This window comes from Globicephala melas, chromosome X (assembly GCF_963455315.2).
Source record: "Globicephala melas chromosome X, mGloMel1.2, whole genome shotgun sequence".
Classification (NCBI taxonomy): Eukaryota; Metazoa; Chordata; class Mammalia; order Artiodactyla; family Delphinidae; genus Globicephala; species Globicephala melas.
The window spans coordinates 67,609,854-67,629,485 of record NC_083335.1 but is presented as its reverse complement, the minus strand read 5'-3'; positions in this window follow the sequence as shown (position 1 = coordinate 67,629,485).

Here is a 19,632-nt window from a genome sequence, read left to right as displayed (position 1 = left end):
GTGAGATGATGTCTTATTGTAGTTTTGATTTGCATTTCTCTAATGATTAATGATGTTGAGCATTCTTTCATGTGTTTGTTGGAAGTCTGTATATCTTCTTTGGATAAATGTCTATTTAGGTCTTCTGCCCATTTTTGGATTGACTTGTTTGTTTTTTTTGTTATTGAGCTGCATGAGCTGCTTATAAATTTTGGAGATTAATTCTCTGTCAGTTGCTTCATTTGCAAATATTTTCTCCCATTCTGAGGGCTGTCTTTTTGTCTTGTTTATGGTTTCCTTTGCTGTGCAAAAGCTTTGAAGTTTCATTAGGTCCCATTTGTTTATTTTTGTTTTTATTTCCATTTCTCTAGGAAGTGGGTCAAAAAGGATCTTGCTGTGATTTATGACATAGAGTGTTCTGCCTATGTTTTCCTCTAAGAGTTTGATAGTGTCTGGCCTTACATTTAGGTCTTTAATCCATTTTGAGTTTATTTTTGTGTATGGTGTTAGGGAGTGATCTATTCTCATACTTTTACATGTAGCTGTCCAGTTTTCTCAGCACCACTTCTTGAAGAGGCTGTCCTTTATCCACTGTATATTCCTGCTTCCTTTATCAAAGATAAGGTGACCATATGTGCGTGGGTTTACCTCTGGGTTTTCTATCCTGTTCCATTGATCTATCTTTCTGTTTTTGTGCCAGTACCATACTGTCTTGATTACTGTAGCTTTGTAGTATAGTCTGAAGTCAGGGAGCCTGATTCCTCCAGCTCCGTTTTTCGTTCTCAAGATTGCTTTGGCTATTCGGGGTCTTTTGTGTTTCCATAAAAATTGTGAAATCTTTTGTTCTAGTTCTGTGAAAAATGCCAGTGGTAGTTTGATAGGGATTGCATTGAATCTGTAGATTGCTTTGAGTAGTAGAATCATTTTCACAATGTTGATTCTTCCAATCCAAGAACATGCTATATCTCTCCATCTATTTGTATCATCTTTAATATCTTTCATCAGTGTCTTATAATTGTCTGCATACATGTCTTTTGTCTCCTTAGGTAGGTTTATTCCTAGATATTTTATTCTTTTTGTTGCAGTGGTAAATGGGAGTGTTTTCTTGATTTCACTTTCAGATTTTTCATCATTAATGTATAGGAATGCCAGAGATTTCTGTGCATTAAATTTGAATCCTGCTACTTTACCAAATTCATTGATTAGCTCTACAAGTTTTCTGGTAGCATCTTTAGGATTCTCTAGGCATAGTGTCATGTCATCTGCAAAAAGTGACAGCTTTACTTCTTCTTTTCCAATTTGGATTCCTTTTATTTCTTTTTCTTCTCTGATTTCTGTTGCTAAAACTTCCAAAACTATGTTGAATAAGAGTGGTGAGAGTGGGCAACCTTGTCTTGTTCCTGATCTTAGTGGAAATGCTTTCAGTTTTTCACCATTGAGACCGATGTTGCCTGTGTGTTTGTCATATATGGGCTTTATTATGTTGAGGAAAGTTCCCTCTATGCCTACTTTCTGCAGGGCTTTTATCATAAATGGGTGTTGAATTTTGTCGAAAGCTTTCTCTGCATCTATTGAGATGATCATATGGTATTTCTCCTTCAATTTGTTAATATGGTGTATCACATTGATTGATTTGCATATATTGAAAAATCCTTGCATTCCTGGAATAAACCCCAGTTGATCATGTTGTATGATCCTTTTAATGTGCTGTTGGATTCTGTTTGCTAGTATTTTGTTGAGGATTTTGTATCTATGTTCATCAGTGATATTGGCCTGTAGTTTTCTTTCTTTGTGACATCCTTGTCTGGTTTTGGTATCAAGGTGATGGTGGCCTCGTAGAAGGAGTTTGGGAGTGTTCCTCCCTCTGCTGTATTTTGGAAGAGTTTGAGAAGGATAGGTGATAGCTCTTCTCTAAATGTTTGATAGAATTCGCCCGTGAAACCATCTGGTCCTGGGCTTTTGATTGTTGGAAGATTTTTAATCACAGTTTCAATTTCAGTGCTTGTGATTGGTCTGTTCATATTTTCTATTTCTTCCTGATTCAGTCTTGGCAGGTTGTGCATTTCTAAGAATTTGTCCATTTTTTCCAGGTTGTCCATTTTATTGGCATAGAGTTGCTTGTAGTAATCTCTCATGATCTTTTGTATTTCTGCAGTGTCAGTTGTTACTTCTTTTTCATTTCTAATTCTATTGATTTGAGTCTTCTCCCTTTTTTTCTTGATGAGTCTGGCTAATGGTTTATCAATTTTGTTTATCTTCTCAAAGAACCAGCTTTTACTCTTATTGATCTTTGCTATCGTTTCATTCATTTCTTCTTCATTTATTTCTGACTGATTTTTATGATATCTTTCCTTCTGCTAACTTTGGGTTTTTTTTCTTCTTCTTTCTCTAATTGCTTGGGGTGCAAGGTTAGTTTGTTTATTCGAGATGTTTCCTGTTTCTTAAGGTAGGATTGTATTGCTATAAAGTTCCCTCTTAGAACTGCTTTTGCTGCATCCCATAGGTTTTGCGTCGTCCTGTCTCCATTGTCATTTGTTTCTAGGTTTTTTTTATTTCCTCTTTGATTTCTTCAGTGATCATTTCATTATTAAGTGATACATTATTTAGCTTCCATGTCTTTGCATTTTTTACAGACCTTTTCCTGTAATTGATATCTAGTCTCATAGCATTGTGGTTGGAAAAGATACTTGATACAATTTCGATTTTCTGAAATTTACCAAGGCTTGATTTGTGACCCAAGATATGGTCTATCCTGGAGAATGTTCCATGAGCACTTCAGAAAAATGTGTATTCTGTTGTTTTTGGATGGAATGTCCTATAAATATCAATTAAGTTCGTCTTGTTTAATGTATCATTTAAAGCTTGTGTTTCCTTATTTATTTTCATTTTGGATGATCTGTCCATTGGTGCAAGTGGGGGTTAAAGTCCCCTACTATGAATATGTTACTCTCGATTTCCCCTTTTATGGCTGTTAGTTTTTGCCTTATGTATTGAGGTGCTCCTATGTTGGGTGCATAAATATTTACAATTGTTATATCTTCTTCTTGGATCGATCCCTTGATCATTATGTAGTGTCTTTCTTTGTTTCTTCTAATAGTCTTTATTTTAAAGTCTATATTGTCTGATATGAGAATTGCTACTCCAGCTTTCTTTTGGTTTCCATTTGCATGGAATATCTTTTTCCATCCCCTCACTTTTAGTCTGTATGTGTCTCTAGGTCTGAAATGGGTCTCTTGTAGACAATATATATGGGTCTTGTGTTTGTATCCCTTCAGCCAGTCTGTGTCTTTTGTGGGTGCCTTTAATCCATTTACATTTAAGGTAATTGTCGATATGTATGTTCCTATTCCCAGTTTCTTAATTGTTTGGGGTTCGTTATTGTAGGTCTTTTACTTTTCTTGTGTTTCTTTCCTAGAGAAGATCCTTTAGCATTTGTAAATCTCATTTGGTGGTGCTGAACTCTCTCAGCTTTTGCTTGTCTGTAAAGGTTTTAATTTCTCCATCAAATCTGAATGAGATCCTTGCTGGGTAGAGTAATCTTGGTTGCAGGTTTTTCTCCTTCATCACTTTAAATATGTCCTGCCAGTACCTTCTGGCTTGCAGAGTTTCTGCTGAAAGATCGGCAGTTAACCTTATGGGGATTCCCTTGTGTGTTATTTGTTGTTTTTCCCTTGCTGCCTTTAATATGTTTTCTTTGTATTTAATTTTTGACACTTTGATTAATATGTGTCTTGGCATATTTCTCCTTGGATTTATCCTTTATGGGACTCTCTGTGCTTCCTGGACTTGATTAACTATTTCTTCTCCCTTATTAGGGAAGTTTTCAACTATAATCTCTTCAAATAATTTCTCATTCCCTTTCTTTCTCTCTTCTTCTTCTGGAACCTGTATAATTCGAATGTTGGTGCATTTAATGTTGTCCCAGAGGTCTCTGAGACTGTCCTCAGTTCTTTTCATTCTTTTTTCTTTATTCTGCTCTGCAGTAGTTATTTCCACTATTTTATCTTCCAGGTCACTTATCCGTTCTTCTGCCTCTGTTATTGTGCTACTGATCTCATCTAGAGTATTTTTAATTTCATTTATTGTGTTGTTCATCATTGCTTGTTTCATCTTTAGTTCTTCTAAGGTCCTTGTTAAATGTTTCTTGCTTTCCCTCTATTCTATTTCCAATATTTTGGATCATCTTTACTATCATTATTCTGAATTATTTTTCAGGTAGACAGCCTATTTCCTTTTCATTTGTTAGGTGTGGTGGGTTTTTATCTTGCTTCTTCAACTGCTGTGTGTTTTTCTGTCTTCTCATTTTGCTTTTCTTACTGTGTTTGGCATCTCCTTTTTGCAGGCTGCTGGTTCGTAGTTCCCATTGTTTTTGGTGTCTGTCCCCAGTGGCTAAGGTTGGTTCAGTGGGTTGTGTAGGCTTCCTGGTGGAGGGGACTAGTGCCTGTGTTCTGGTGGATGAGGCTGGATCTTGTCTTTCTGGTGGGCAAGTCCACGTCTGTTGGTGTGTTTGGGGGTGTCTGTGGACTTATTATGATTTTAGGCAGTCTCTCTGCTACTGGGTGGGGTTGTATTCCTGTCTTGCTAGTTGTTTGGCATAGGGTGTCCAGCACTGTAGCTTGTTGGTCATTGAGTGCAGCTGGGTGCTGGTGTTGAGATGGAGATCTCTGGGATCTCTGGGATTTAATCTTAGGAGTAAATTATATAGTTTGATATTATGTGGAGCTGGGAGGTCTCTTGAGGACCAGTGTCCTGAAGTTGGCTCTCCCACCTCAGCGGCACAGCACTGACTCCTGGCTGCAGCACCAAGAGCCTTTCGTCCACACGGCTCAGAATAAAAGGGAGAAAAAGTAGAAAGAAAGAATTAGTAGAAGTAGAAAGAAAGAAAGAAAGAAAGAAAGAAAGAAAGAAAGGAGGGAGGGAGGGAGGGAGGAAGGAAGGAAGGAGGGAAGGAAGGAAAAAAAGAAAGAAAGAAAGAAGATAAAGTAAAATAAAATAAAGTAAGATAAAATAAAGTTATTAAAATAAAACATAATTATTAAGAAAAAAATTTAAAAAACAAACAAACAAAAAAAAAACCGGACGGATAGAACCCTAGGACAAATGGTGGAAGCAAAGCTATAGAGACAAAATCTCACACAGAAGCATGCACATACACACTCACAAAAAGAGGAAAAGGGGCAAAAATCATAAATCTTGCTCTGAAAGTCCACCTCCTCAATTTGGGATGATTGGTTGTCTATTCATGTATTCCACAAATGCAGGGTACATCAAGTTGATTGTGGAGCTTTAATCCACTGCCTCTGAGGCTTCTGGGAGAGATTTCCCTTTCTCTTCTTTGTTCTCACAGCTCCTGGGGCTCAGCTTTGGATTTGGCCCCACCTCTGCGTGTAGGTCGCTGGAGGGCGTCTGTTCTTCGCTCAGACAGGATGGGTTTAAAGGAGCAGCTGCTTCAGGGACACTGGCTTACTCAGGCCGGGGGGAGGGAGGGGTACGGAGTGGGGGGCGAGCCTGTGGCAGCAGAGGCCGGTGGGATGTTGCACCAGCCTGAGGCGTGCCGTGCGTTCTCCCGGGGAAGTTGTCCCTGGATCCCGGGACCCTGGCAGTGGCGGGCTGTACAGGCTCCCCGGAAGGGGTGTGTGGATAGTGACCTGTGCTTGCACACAGGATTCTTGGTGGCAGCAGCAGCAGCCTTAGCGTCTCATGCACGTCTCTGTGGTCCGCGCTTTTAGCCGCGGCTCGCGCCCGTCTCTGGAGCTCCTTTAAGCAGCGCTCTTAATCCCCTCTCCTCGCGCACCAGGAAACAAAGAGGGAAGAAAAAGTCTCTTGCCTCTTTGGCAGGACCAGACTTTTTCCCGGGCTCCCTCCCGGCTAGCCGTGGCGCACTAACCCCCTGCAGGCTGTGTTCACGCTGCCAACACCAGTCCTCTCCCTGCGCTCCGACCGAAGTCTGAGCCTCAGTTCCCAGCCCCGCCCGCCCCGGCGGGTGAGCATACAAGCCTCTCGGGCTGGTGAGTGCTGGTCGGCACCGATCCTCTGTGCGGGAATCTCTCCGCTTTGCTCTCTGCACCCCTGTTGCTGTGTTCTCCTCCGTGGCTCCGAAGCTTTCCCCCCCGCTAACTGCAGTCTCCACCCACGAAGGGGCTTCCTAGTGTGTGGAAACCTTTCCTCCTTCACAGCTCCCTCCCACTGGTGCAGGTGCCGTCCCTATCCTTTTGTCTCTGTTTATTCTTTTTTCTTTTGCCTTACCCAGGTACGTGGGGAGTTTCCTGCCTTTTGGGAGGTCTGAGGTCTTCTGCCAGCGTTCAGTAGGGGTTCTGTAGGAGTTGTTCCACGTGTAGATGTATTTCTGGTGTATCTGTGGGGAGGAAGGTGATCTCCGTGTCTTACCCTTCCGCCATCTTCCCGGAAGCCTCAACACCTGACCTTTGTAGAGATCCCAGGTCCAGTTCTCCTTCATGTATTTTTAATGCTCAGTAGTTCATTTCTTTGTAGTGCTGAGTATTTCCTTGTCCAGTTGTACCTCAGTGTACTTATCCATTCACCTGTTGAAGGACATCTTGGTTGTTTCCAAGTTTTGGCAGTTATGAATAAAGCCACTATAAACACCCATATGCAGGTTTGTGAATGAACGTTAAGTTTTTTACCTCTTTGGGTAAATACCAAGAAGCGTGATTGTTGGGTTTTATGGTAAGAGCATGTTTAATTTTGTAAGAAACCACCAAACTGTCTTTCAAAGTTGGTTGTATGATGTTGCATTTCCACCATCAGTGAATGAGAGTTCCTGTTGCTCCATGTCCTCATCAACGTTTGGTGTTGTCCGTGTTCTGGATTTTGACCATTCTCATTGGTGTGTAGTGGTATCTTGTTGTTTTAACTTGCATTTCCCTTATGACATATGAGGTAGAGCATCTGTTCATATGCTTATTTGCCATCTGTATATCTTTTTTGGTGAGGTATCTCTTAAGGTCTTTGACCCTTTTTTTTTTTTTTTTTTTTTTTTGCGGTATGTGGGCCTCTCACTGTTGTGGCCTCTCCTGTTGCAGAGCACAGGCTCCGGACGTGCAGGCTCAGCGGCCATGGCTCATGGGCCCAGCTGCTCCGTGGCATGTGGGATACTCCCGGACCGGGGCACGAACCCATGTCCCCTGCATCGGCAGGCGGACTCTCAACCACTGCGCCACCAGGGAAGCCCGACCCATTTTTTAATCAATTTGTTTGTTTTCTTGTTAAGTTTTAAGAATTCTTTGTATATTTTGGATAACAGTCTTTTTGCAACTCTTTTCTCCCAGTCAGTGGCTTGTCTCCTCATTCTATTTACATTGTCTTTTGCAGAGCAGAAAATTTTAATTTTAATGAAATCCAGCTTATCAATGATTTCTTTTATGAACTGTGCCCTTGGTGTTTTATCTACACATCATTGCCATACCAAAGGTCATCTAGATTTTCTCCTATGTTACTTGCTAGCAGTTTGATAATTTTGTGTTTTACATTTAGGTCTATGATCCATTTTGAGTTAATTTTTGTGAAGGTGTAAGGTCTGTATCTAGATTCATTTTTATGCATGTGGATGTCCAGTTGTTCCAGCACCATTTGTTGAAAAGACTGTCTTTGTTCCATTTTATTGCCTTTGCTCCTTTGCCAAAGATCAGTTAACTATATTTATGTGGGTCTATTTCTGGGCTCTCTAATCTGTTCCATTGATCTATTTGTCTGTTCTCTCACCAATACCACTGTCTTGATTATTGTAGCTTTATAGTTAGTCTTCGAATAGGGTAATGTCAGTCCTTCAATTTTGTTCTTTCCCTTTGATGTTGTATTGGCTATTCTTAATCTTAATCTATTCTCTGTATAAATTAAGAATCAGTTTGTTGATACCTTCAAATTAACTTGCTGGTATCTTGATTGGGATTGCATTGAATCTATACATCAAATTGGGAAGAACTAACACCTTGACATATTGAGCCTTCCTCTCTATGAACATGGAATATCTCTCCATTTATTTAGTTATTTTATTTCATCCATCAGAGTTTTGTAGTTTTTCCTCATAAAGATATTGTACATCTGTTGTTAGATTTATACCTAATTATTTCATTTTGAGGGGTGTTAATGTAAAAGGTATTGTGTTTTTAATTTCAAATTTCACTTGCTCATTGTTTACTATATAGGACAGCAATTGACCTTTGTATGTTAAGCTTGTATTCTGCAACCTTGCTATAATTGTTTATTAATTCCAGGAGGGTTTTGGTGTTGTTGTTGTTGAGTCTTTCAGATTTTCTACATAGACAAAATCATGTCCATTTGTGTACAAAGAGAGATTTAAATATTAATGTAATTTATTTATATTATTTAATTTATTTCCCACCCAATCTGTATACCTTTTATTTCCTTTTCTTGTCTTATTGCATTAACTAAAACTTCTACTACAGTGTTGAAAAGTATTGGTAAGAGGGTTCATCCTTGCCTTGTTCCTTATCTTATTGCAAAAACTTTGAATTTCTCACCATTAAGTATGATGTTAGCTTTTAGTAGGTGTTCTTTATCATGCTGAGGATGTTCCCCTGTATACCTAATTTGATGAGAGCGCTTATCATGAATGGGTGATGGATTTTGTCAAATGCTTTTCTGCATCTGTTGACATGATCATATAGTTTTTCTTTGACCTATTCATGTGATGGATTACATTAATTGATTTTTAAATGTTGTACCAGCCTTGCATAACTGAGACAAATCCAGTTGGTTGTAATATATAATCCTTTTTTATACATTGTTGTATTCAATTAGCTAATATTTTGTTGAGAATTTTTACATCTATGTTCATGAGAGCTATCGGTCTGTAGCTTTCTTTTTTTATAATATCTTTGTCTGGTTTTGGTATTAAGGTAGTGCTGGCTTCAAAGAATGAGTTAAGAAGTATTTCGTCTCCTTCTATCTTCTGGAAGAGATTGTAGAGAATTGGTATAATTTTTTCCTTAAATGTTTGATAGAACTCACCAGTGAATCCATCTAGGCCTGATGCTTTCTGTTTTGGAAGGCTATTAATTATTGATTCAATTTCTTTAATAGGTATAGGCCTATTCAGATTATCTATTTCTTCTTGTGTGAGTTTTGGCAGACTCTGTCTTTCAAGAAATTGGTCTGTTTCATCTAGGTTATCAAATTTGTGGGCATAGAGTTTTCAATGGCATTCATTTATTATCTTTTTGATGCCCATGAGATCTGTAGTTATGTCACCTTTCCTTTCTGATATTAGTAATTTGTGTCTTCATTCTTTTTTTTTCTTAGTTAGCTTGGCTAGAGGCTTACCGATTTTACTGATCTTTTCAAAGAGCCACTTTTGGTTTTGCTAATTTTCTCCATTGATTTCTCATTTTCAGTTTCATTGATTTCTGCTCTAATTTTCTTATTTTTATTTTCTTCTGCTTTGGATTTAATTTGCTCTTCTTTTTCTAGTTTCCTAAGGTGGAAGCTTAGATTATTGATTTTAGATTCTCTTCTAATATAGGCATTCAATGCTATCAATTTCCCTCTAAGCACTGCTTTTGCTGCATTCCACACATTTGATATGTTGTGTATTCATTTTCGTTTAACTCCAGATATTTTAAAATTTGTCTTGAGATTTCTTCTTTGACCTTTGTGTTATTTAGAAGTGTGTTGTTTAATCTCCACGTATTTTGGGATTTTCCAGCAATCTTTCTGTTATTGATTTCTATAACAGTTTCATTGTGGTCTGAGAGCAGACATTATATGATTTTTACTCTTTTAAACTTAACATGTGTTTTATGGTCCAGAGTGCAGTCTATCTTGACAAATGTTTCATGTGAACTTGAGAAGACTGTGTAATCTGCTGTAATTGGGTGAAGTAATCTGTAGTCTATAGATTTCAATTTTATCCAGTTGATTGATGGTGCTGTTGAGTTCAACTATGTCCTTAACTTATTTTCTGGCTGCTGGATCTGTCCTTTTCTAATAGAGGGATGTTGAAGTCCCTAACCATAGTGGTGGATTCATCTATTTTCCCTTGCTATTCTGTCAGTTTTTGCCTCACATATATTTGAGTCTTGTTTTTCATCCATTCTGACAATCTCTATCTTTTAATTAGTGGTGTTAAAAGTTATTATTGATATAGCTGGAGAAATAGCTAATATATTTGTTACTGTTTTCTATTTGCTCCCCTTCTTCCTTGTTTCTATTTTTAGCTTCTACTCTTTTCCAGTCTTTTGTGGTTGCAGTTGTGCATTTTAGGTGATTCCATTTTCCTTTCTTAGCATATCATAGAATATCAAACTTTTTTATTTTTTACTTTTTAGTGTTTGTCCTAGAGTTTGTAATAGACATTAACAACTGATCCAAGTCCACTTTCAAATAACACTATACTACTTCATGCAAGTACCTTATAATAACAAAATTCTAATTCTTCTCTTCTGTCCCTGTCTCATTTCTGTTATTCATTTCATTTATACATGAATATATATACATAATTGAATACATTGTTGCCATTGTTATTTTGAACAAACTGCTATCTGTTAGATCAATCAAGAATAAGAAAAATATAAGTTTTTATTTTACCTTACTTATTTATTCTATGATGCTCTTCTTTCTTTAAGTAAATCTAAGTTTTTGACCTATATCATTTTCCTTCTTCCTAAAGAACTTCTTGCAAGGCAGGTCTACTGGCAACAAATTCCCTCAAGTTTTGTTTTTCTAAGGAGTTTTTCCTTCTCCATTTTGAATGATAATTTCACAGATACAGAATTCTAGTTCAGTAGTTTTTTTCTCCCAACATTTAAAATATTTCACTCCACTCCTTTCTTCCTTGCATGGTTTCTGAGAAGTCAGGTGTAATTCTTATCTTTGCTCCTCTAAAGGTAAGGTGTTTTTTTTCCCCTCTGACTTTTTTCAAGATATTTTTCTTTTTCACTGTACCATATTTTATTTCAAATATACATATATATTTATATATTATGGATACATAAATATATATGATTATGTGGTAAACATCATTGTTCATATGAAAGCATTCACCTTTAAGACACTGTTGGGACAGTGAACTCTGGTTTATCTTCACGTTCAATATGAGGCACTTGTCAAACCCATGCTAATGGAGTATGGTTCCTACTGGGACTGATTTTTCCATGGTTGTCATTTGGATTTCTTCCCCCTAATTCAACAAAATTTCTTCCAGCCTGAAGATCAGCAGGAAACCAAATAAGAACCATCTCAAAGTACAACAGACAAGCTCCTCCAAATGTAGTTAAGAGGGAATCCAGATCTTACTCCCATAAGCCTGCTTGGTATTCGCTTTTAATGCCATTTTCCAGTTCTTGTGTTTTTTCCTTCTAATCCAATGTCCCTTCCAGGAATAAAGGGGAATTATCCCATTATTTGACAAACTGGGAGGTCAAGATTATTTTCTTTATCTTTGATTTCCTGAAATTTGAATATGATATACCTAGCTGTAGGTTTGGGGGAGAATTTATCCTGCTTGGTGTTTGCTTAGCTTTCTGGATCTGTGGTTTGGTGTCTGACATTTATTTGGGAGAAACTCTCAGACATTATTGCTTCAAATATTGCTTCTGTTCCTTTCTATCTTTCTTCTCCTTCTGGTATTTCCATTACATGTATGTTACACCTTTTGTGGTTGTCCCACAACCATTGGATATTCTGTTCTGATTTTTTTTCAGTCTTTTTTCTCTTTGCTTTTCAGTTTTGGAAGTTTCTGTTGATATATCTTCAAGCTCAGAGATTCTTTCCTTGCCCTGTCCAGTCTACTAATGAGCTTATCAAAAGCATTCTTCATTTTTGTTACAGTGTTTTTGGTCTCTAGCATTTCTGTTTGGTTCTTTCTTAGAATTTACAACTCTCTGCTTACATTACCTATTTGTTCTTGCATGTTGTCTAATTTTTCCATTAGAACTTTTTAGCATACTAATCATAGTCGTTTGAAATTCACAGTCTGATAATTCCAACATCCCTGCCATATCTGAATCTGGTTCTGATGCTTGCTTTTTCTCTTCAGTCAGTGTTTTTCACCTTTTAGTATGTCCTGCAATTTTTTGTTGTAAGGTGGACATGATGTACTAGGTAAAAGGAACTGTGGTAAATAGGTCTTTAGTAAAGTAGTGGTAAGGTGTGGGGGGAGGGGAAGTGTTATGTAGTCCTATGATTAAGTATCAGTTTTTTAGTGAGCTTGTGCCCCTGGACTGTGAACTTCTTGGAGAATTGAACCCTTAATCATTATGGAGCTGGAGTTGGGTATTTCCTTTCCCCTAGGTCCATTAGGCTCTAATAAAATCCCAGCAGGTTAGGCTCTGGTAAAATAGCTTCTCCTGAGGGAAGACCTTATTAAGAAGAATAGAATGGTTTAGCATATTTCAAAATGTTTCCATTTCTCCTCCCCCTGCTGAAAGCACTAGGGGATTTTTCTCTGATCTTCACTGTGAGAATGTGGTAGAGCTCCTGGAGGTAAAACTCACAAAAGTGTGAAGCCCTCCATATGACTGGTTTCCCCTGGAATTCTTAACTTGCAGACTTATCCACACTGAACCTCCAGCAATTCGTCAATTATAATAGTTCCCCCGCATCTGCGGTTTCACTTTCTGTGATTTCATTTACCCACAGTAAACTGCAGTAAAATAAAAATATTAAGTGGAAAATTCCAGAAATAAACAATTCATAAGTTTTAAATTGTGCACCATTCTGAGTAGCACGATGAAATCTCACGATGGCCTTCTCAGTCCCACCCAGGACGTGAATCATCCCTTTGTCCAGTGTATCTTGCCCATTAGTCACTTAGTAGCCATCTTGGTTATCAGATCAACCATCGCAGATCGCAGTGTTTGTGTTCAAGTAACCCTTATTTTACTTAATAGTGACCCCAAAGTGCAAGAGTAGTGATGCTGGCAATTCGGACATGCCAAAGAGGAGCCATAAAGTGATTCCTTTAAGGGAAAGATGAAAGTTCTCTTCTCAACTTAATAAGGAAAGAAAAACAATCGTATGCTGAGGTTGCTAAGATCTACAGTAAGAATGAATCTCCTATCCATGAAATTGTGATGAAGGATAAAGAAATCTGTGCTAGTTTTGCTGTTGTACCTCAAACTTCAAAAGTTACAGCTACAGTGCATGATGAGTGCTTAGTTAAGATGGAAAAGGCATTAAATTTGTACAATAAGATATTTTGAGAGACAGAGAGAGACCACATTCACATAACTTTTATTACAGCATATTGTTGTAATTGTTCTATTTTATTATTAGTTATTGTTATTAATCTCTTACTGTGCCTAATTATAAATTAAACTTTATCATGGGTATGTATGCATAGGAAAAAACATAGTATATATAAGGTTTGGTACTATCCTCGGTTTCAGGCATCCACTGGGGGTCTTGGGGATACTACTGTACAGTTCAGATTTTCCTACCCCAGTACTGGTTTCTGCTCCTTTAAGTTCTGATTCTCTGTGTCTGCTTGTCTGTGTCTCTAATTTGGGGGGCAGAAGTTTTCCCTGTGACCTCAGTTCTCTGATGGATCAAAGAAGAGTTGATTTTCAGTTTGCTCATCTTTTTGTTTGCTGTTAGGATAGAGTTACATGCCAGACTGGAAACCAGAAATCAATGATTTTTAAAAATTTTTTTCACCAATTTTGCTGGGGAGTGTGTTCACAGAGGTCCTCACACTGTCACACTTGAAGTTGAGCCTGCCACTTCATTTTGCTTTATTGCCAAGTAATGTTTTATTATACAGATATACAACATTTCATTAATGCATTTACCAGCTGATGGACATTTGGATTTTTCCCACTTTTTGGATACTATAAATAATGCTGCTATGAATATTTATGTAATGTAGGTTATTTTTACATTTTCTTGATGGTGTTCCTTGAAATACAAAGTTTTCAATTTTGATGAAGTTCAACTTGTCATTCTTCTCTTCTTTCACTTGTGGTTTTAGTGTTGTATGTAAGAAAAAAATAGATTAACCCAATATCCTGAAGATCTACTTCTGTGTTTTAAACTTTTAGCTTTTACATTTAGTTTATAATCTTTGAGTTAATTTTCTGTGTCTGGTATCAGATAGGTGTCCAACTTCATTTTTTTTTTGCATGTGGCTATCCAGTTGTCCTAGCACCAGTTGTTGAAAAAAACACTCTTTCCCCATTGAATTATCTTGGCATTTTTGTCCAAAATCAATTGACCATAAATTTGGGGCTTATGTATGATCTATTAGCTCTATTCAGTTGACCTATGTGTCTATTCTTGTGCTAGTACCACACTGTTTTGATTATTGTAGCTTTGTAGTAGGTTTTGATATTGGGAATTGTGAATCCTTCAACTTTGCTGCTCTTTTTCAAGAAAGTTTTTGCTATTCTGGGTTCTTTTCATTCCCATATGGATTGTAGGATCACCTTGTCAACTCATGCCAAAAAGAAAAGAAAAGAAAAGAAAAGAAAGAAAAGACAGTTGTGATTTTCATAGAGATTGCATTGATTCTACAGATTAATTTGGGGAGTATTACCATGTAACAATATTAAGTCTTCTGAAATTATGAACATGGTCTGTCTTCCCATTTAGTTATATCTTCTTTGATTTATTTTAACAATGTTTTGTAGTTTTCAGACTATGAATTTTTAAACTTCTTTTGTTAAGGTTATTCCCAAGTACTTTATTCTTTTTGATGTACTTGTAAATGGAAGTGTTTTCTGAATTTCATTTTCAGATGGCTCATGCTAGTGTATACAGTAGACTAAAAAAAATTTTTTTTATTGAAGTATAGTTGATTTACAATGTGCCAGTCTCTACTGTACAGCAAAGTGACTCAGTTATACATACATACACATTATTTTTTATATTCTTTTCCATTATGGTTTATTACAGGTTACTGAATATAGTTCCCTGTGCTATACATTAGGACCTTATAGTTTATCCATTCTAAATGTAATAGTTTGCATCTACCAACCCCAAACTCCCAGTCCATCCCTCTCCCTCCCCTCTCCCCCTTGGCAACCACAAGTCTGTTCTCTATGTCTACGAGTCTGTTTTTGTTTTGTAGATAGGTGCATTTGTGCCTTATTTTGGTTCCATATATAAGTGATATCATATGATATTTGTCTCTCTCTTTCTGACTTGCTTCACTTAGTATGATAATCTCATGTTGCATCCATGTTCCTGCAAATGGCCTTATTTTGTTCTTTTTTATGACTGAGTAGTATTCCATTGTATATATGTACATCTTTACCCATTCATCTGTCGATGGACATTTAGGTTGTTGCCATGTTTTGGCTATTGTGAACAGTGCTGCTATCAAGGGGTACATGTATCTTTTGGAGTTTGTTTGTTTGTTTAACATCTTTATTGGAATATAATTGCTTTACAATGGTGTGTTAGTTTCTGCTTTATAACAAAGTGAATCAGCTATACATATACATATCTCCTCCCTCTTGCATCTCCCTCCCACCCTCCCTATCCTACCCCTTTAGGTGGACACAAAGCATCGAGCTGATCTCCCTGTACTATGTGGCTGCTTCCAGCTAGCTATCTGTTTTACATTTGGTAGTGTATATATGTCCATGCCACTCTCTCACTTCATCCCAGCTTACCCCTCCCACTCCCCGTGTCCTCAAGTCCATTCTCTACGTCTGAGTCTTTATTCCTGTCCTGCCCCTAGGTTCTTCAGAACCTTTTTTTTTTTTAGATTCCATATATACGTGTTAGCATACGGTATTTGTTTTTCTCTTTATTGATCTTCTATCAACTGGGTCAGGGCTATCTCAATTTCTCCTCTAGCAGCAGCAACCTGGGTATGGGTTTGCTCCACCACTTCCTAGAGCTGAAGTAACCATTACTGGCCAGGTACATTTTTAAGCAATCTGAATATTTCATCAGACCACAGTATGTACCCCTGTGCCCTGCTTCCTGGTCAGAGGCAGACTTGTGCCTGTACTCCCATGATCTGAGGGTCACTGTGGCAATGTGGGAACTCCGAGAAGTCACAGCCTCTCTGGAAATGAGAACATTTGTCAGAGGAGAAGGTAGAGTTGCTGGCTTCTTTAGCCTTCCTAGGTCCAAGTTTTTGTGCCTCAGTGAGGACCTTTTATCCAGTAAAGTGAATGTTAAAAATGTGAGCCAGGCTGATTGTCAGAAAGTTCCAAGTGATTAACAGGCTGCACTTTCTGTTTCTGAGTAGGTTGCCTTATGGTTCACATGGTCAATTTTATATCTGTTGTACAAGCCTGAGAGCAGACTTTTTTTCTCTGAAATAAAGTATTAGTAGCAGTACCAGATATTGATATCTGTTGTAAAACAGTTTGGTTCTGGTACATGAATGAGCCTTCAGAATAATGGAAAATACGAGTCCCAAGACAGACCCCAATCCATGAGGAGATTTAGTAAGTGAAGTAAGTAACTTTTCAGAGCCATATGGGATGGTTATTTAATAAATTATGATGGAGCAACTGGTCACCCATTTGAAAAAAATAAAGTTAAATCCCAATTTACACAAAAATAAATTCCAGATGGTTCAAATATTGAAATGTTAAAAAGTAAAAACATGAAAATAATTGGAAGTATCCATGGGAGAATTTACTTTTATAATCTTGGTGTGAAAGCAGCCTTTCTAGGAAACACATAAAGCCCATCAAACTTAAAGAAAAAAATAGTAATCATTTGAGAAAATATAACAACATTTTCTACAAGTCAAAATATACCACAAATAATGTCAAAAAATAAATGATAAAATAAGCAGGGAAGGAGGGACTTTTACAAGCGAACAAATCTGGACTAGCATATGTATAACAACAAAAGGCTAATTTACCTAGTGCACTAAGAATTCTTCTAAATCAAAGGCCAACACGCCAAGAAAGGAAAAGGGAAGCAAAGTTTAAAGAAAAAGAGAGAAAATGAAACATTGGAAAAGATGCTTAACTTTTCTCACAGGCAAAGTTAAGCAGTAAAGTATCAAGTTTTATCAGGTTAACCAACATCAAGAGCTTTGATAGTTCTGTGTTGATGAGATGGGGGGAGAGGAAGCAGTGCTCAAATGTGCTGTCAGTAGGCATGTAAATTGGTACAGCTCTTTCGTTTGGAGGACTATTTTGCAATAGCTATCAAAATTACAAATGCACATGACCTTTGAGGTAACAATTCCATTTCTAGTAATACACAGTATAGAAATACACATATGCCTAAAAATATTCATTGCAATACTGTTTGTAATAGTAAACACTAGGAAACTATCTAAAAGTCTTTCATTGAAAGTGCCATAAATAAAGTTTGGTACATGATTATAGTAGAATATTCTCCAGGGAGGAAAAAAAAGAATGAGGTATTTCTATATGTGCTGATACAGAAATATCAATACAATATGTCCCTCTATCTATGCCTGGAAATTTTCGAAGATACTCAAGAAAAGGTGGTTGTCCCTGATGTGAGATTGGGCATCTGAAAAAGAAGATAACTGTGATTTGATCTTGTATCCTACAACCTTGTTGAATTTATTAGTTCTAATAGCTTTTTAGTGGTTTCCTTAGGATTTTCTGCATACGAAATCACTCAATCTGCAAATACAGATAGTTTCACTTTTTCCTTTCCAACCTGGATGCTTTTCATTTCTTTTCTTTTTTTTTCTTCCTTTCCTTCCTCCCTTTCTTTCTTTCTTTCTTTTGTTCCTTTATTCTTTCCCTCCCCCTTCCCCCCATTCTTTCCTTCCTTATTCCTTATTTACTTATGTATTTTTAACAACTTGATTGGAGTATAATTGCTTTACAATGTTGTGTTAGTTGCTGCTGTATAACAAAGTGAATCAACTATATGTATATATATATATATCCCCATATCTCCTCCTCTTGCGTCTCCCTCCCACCCTCACTATCCCACCACTTTAGGTGGACAAAAAGCACTGAGCTGATCTCCCTGTGCTATAGGGCTGCTTCCCACTAGCTGTTTTACATTTGGTAGTGTATACATGTACATGCCACTCTCTCACTTCGTCCCAGCTTACCCTTCCCCCTCCCAGTGTCCTCAAGTCCATTCTCTATGTCTGCGTCTTTATTCCTGTCCTGCCCCTAGGTTCTTCAGAACCTTTTTTATTTTTTAGATTCCATATATATGTGTTAGCATACGGTATTTGTTTTCGTCTTTCTTTCTGACTTACTTCACTCTGTATGACAGACTCTAGGTACATCCACCTCACTGCAAATAACTCAATTTCGTTTCTTTTTTATGCCGAGTAACATTCCATTGTATATATCTGCCACATCTCCTTTATGCATTCATCTGTCAGCAGACACTTAGCTTAGTTCCATGTCCTGGATATTGTAAATAGAGCTGCAATGAACATTGTGGTACATGACTCTTTGAATTATGGTTTTCTCAGGATATATGCCCAGTAATGGGATTACTGGGTCATATGGTATTTCTATTTTTAGTTTTTTAAGGACCCTCCATACTGTTCTCTGTAGTGGCTGTATCAATTTACATTCCCACCAACAGTGCAAGAGTGTTTCCTTTTCTGCACACCCTCTCCAGCATTTATTGTTTGTAGATTTTTTGATGATGGCCATTCGGTGTGAGGTGATACCTCATTGTAGTTTTGATTTGCATTTTTCTAATGGTTAGTGTTGTTGAGCATCCTTTCATGTGTTTGCTGGCAATCTGTATATCTTCTTTGGAGAAATGTCTATTAGGGTCTTCTGCCCATTTTTGGATTGGGTAGTTTGTATTTTGGATATACAGCTACATAAGTTGCTTGTATATTTTGGAGATTAATCCTTTGTCCATTGCTTCGTTGGCAAATATTTTCTGCCATTCTGAGGGTTGTCTTTTTGTCTTGTTTACGGTTTCCTTTGCTGTGCAAAAGCTTTTAAGTTTCATTAGGTCCCATTTGTGTATTTTTATTTCCATTTCTCTAGGAGGTGGGTCAAAAAGGATCTTGCTGTGATTTATGTCATAGAGTGTTCTGCCTATGTTTTCCTCTAAGAATTTTATAGTGTCTGGCCTTACATTTAGGTCTTTAATCCATTTTGATTTTATTTTTGTGTATGGTATTAGGGAGTGTTCTAATTTCATTCCTTTACATGTAGCTGTCCAGTTTTCCCAGCACCAATTATTGAAGAAGCTGTCCATTCTCCATTGTATATTCTTGCCTCCTTTATCAAAGATAAAGTGACCATATGTGCGTGGGTTTATCTCTGGACTTTCTATCCTGTTCCATTGATCTATATTTCTGTTTTTGTGCCAGTACCATACTGTCTTGATTACTGTAGCTTTGTAGTATAGTCTGAAGTCCAGAAGCCTGATTCCTCCAGCTCCATTTCTCTTTCTCAAGTTTCCATACAAATTGTGAAAGTTTTTGTTCTAGTTCTGTGAAAAATGCCATTAGGAATTTGATAGGGATTGCACTGAATCTGTAGATTGCTTTGGGTAGTATAGTCATTTTCACAATGTTGATTCCTCCAATCCAAGAACATGGTATATCTCTCCATCTGTTTGTATCATTTTTAATTTCTTTCATCAGTGTCTTATAGTTTTCTTCATACAGGTCTTTTGTCTCCCTAGGTAGGTTTATTCCTAGGTATTTTATTATTTTTGTTTCAGTGGTAAATGGGAGTATTTCCTTAATTTCTCTTTAAGATTTTTCATCATTAGTGTATAGGAATGCAA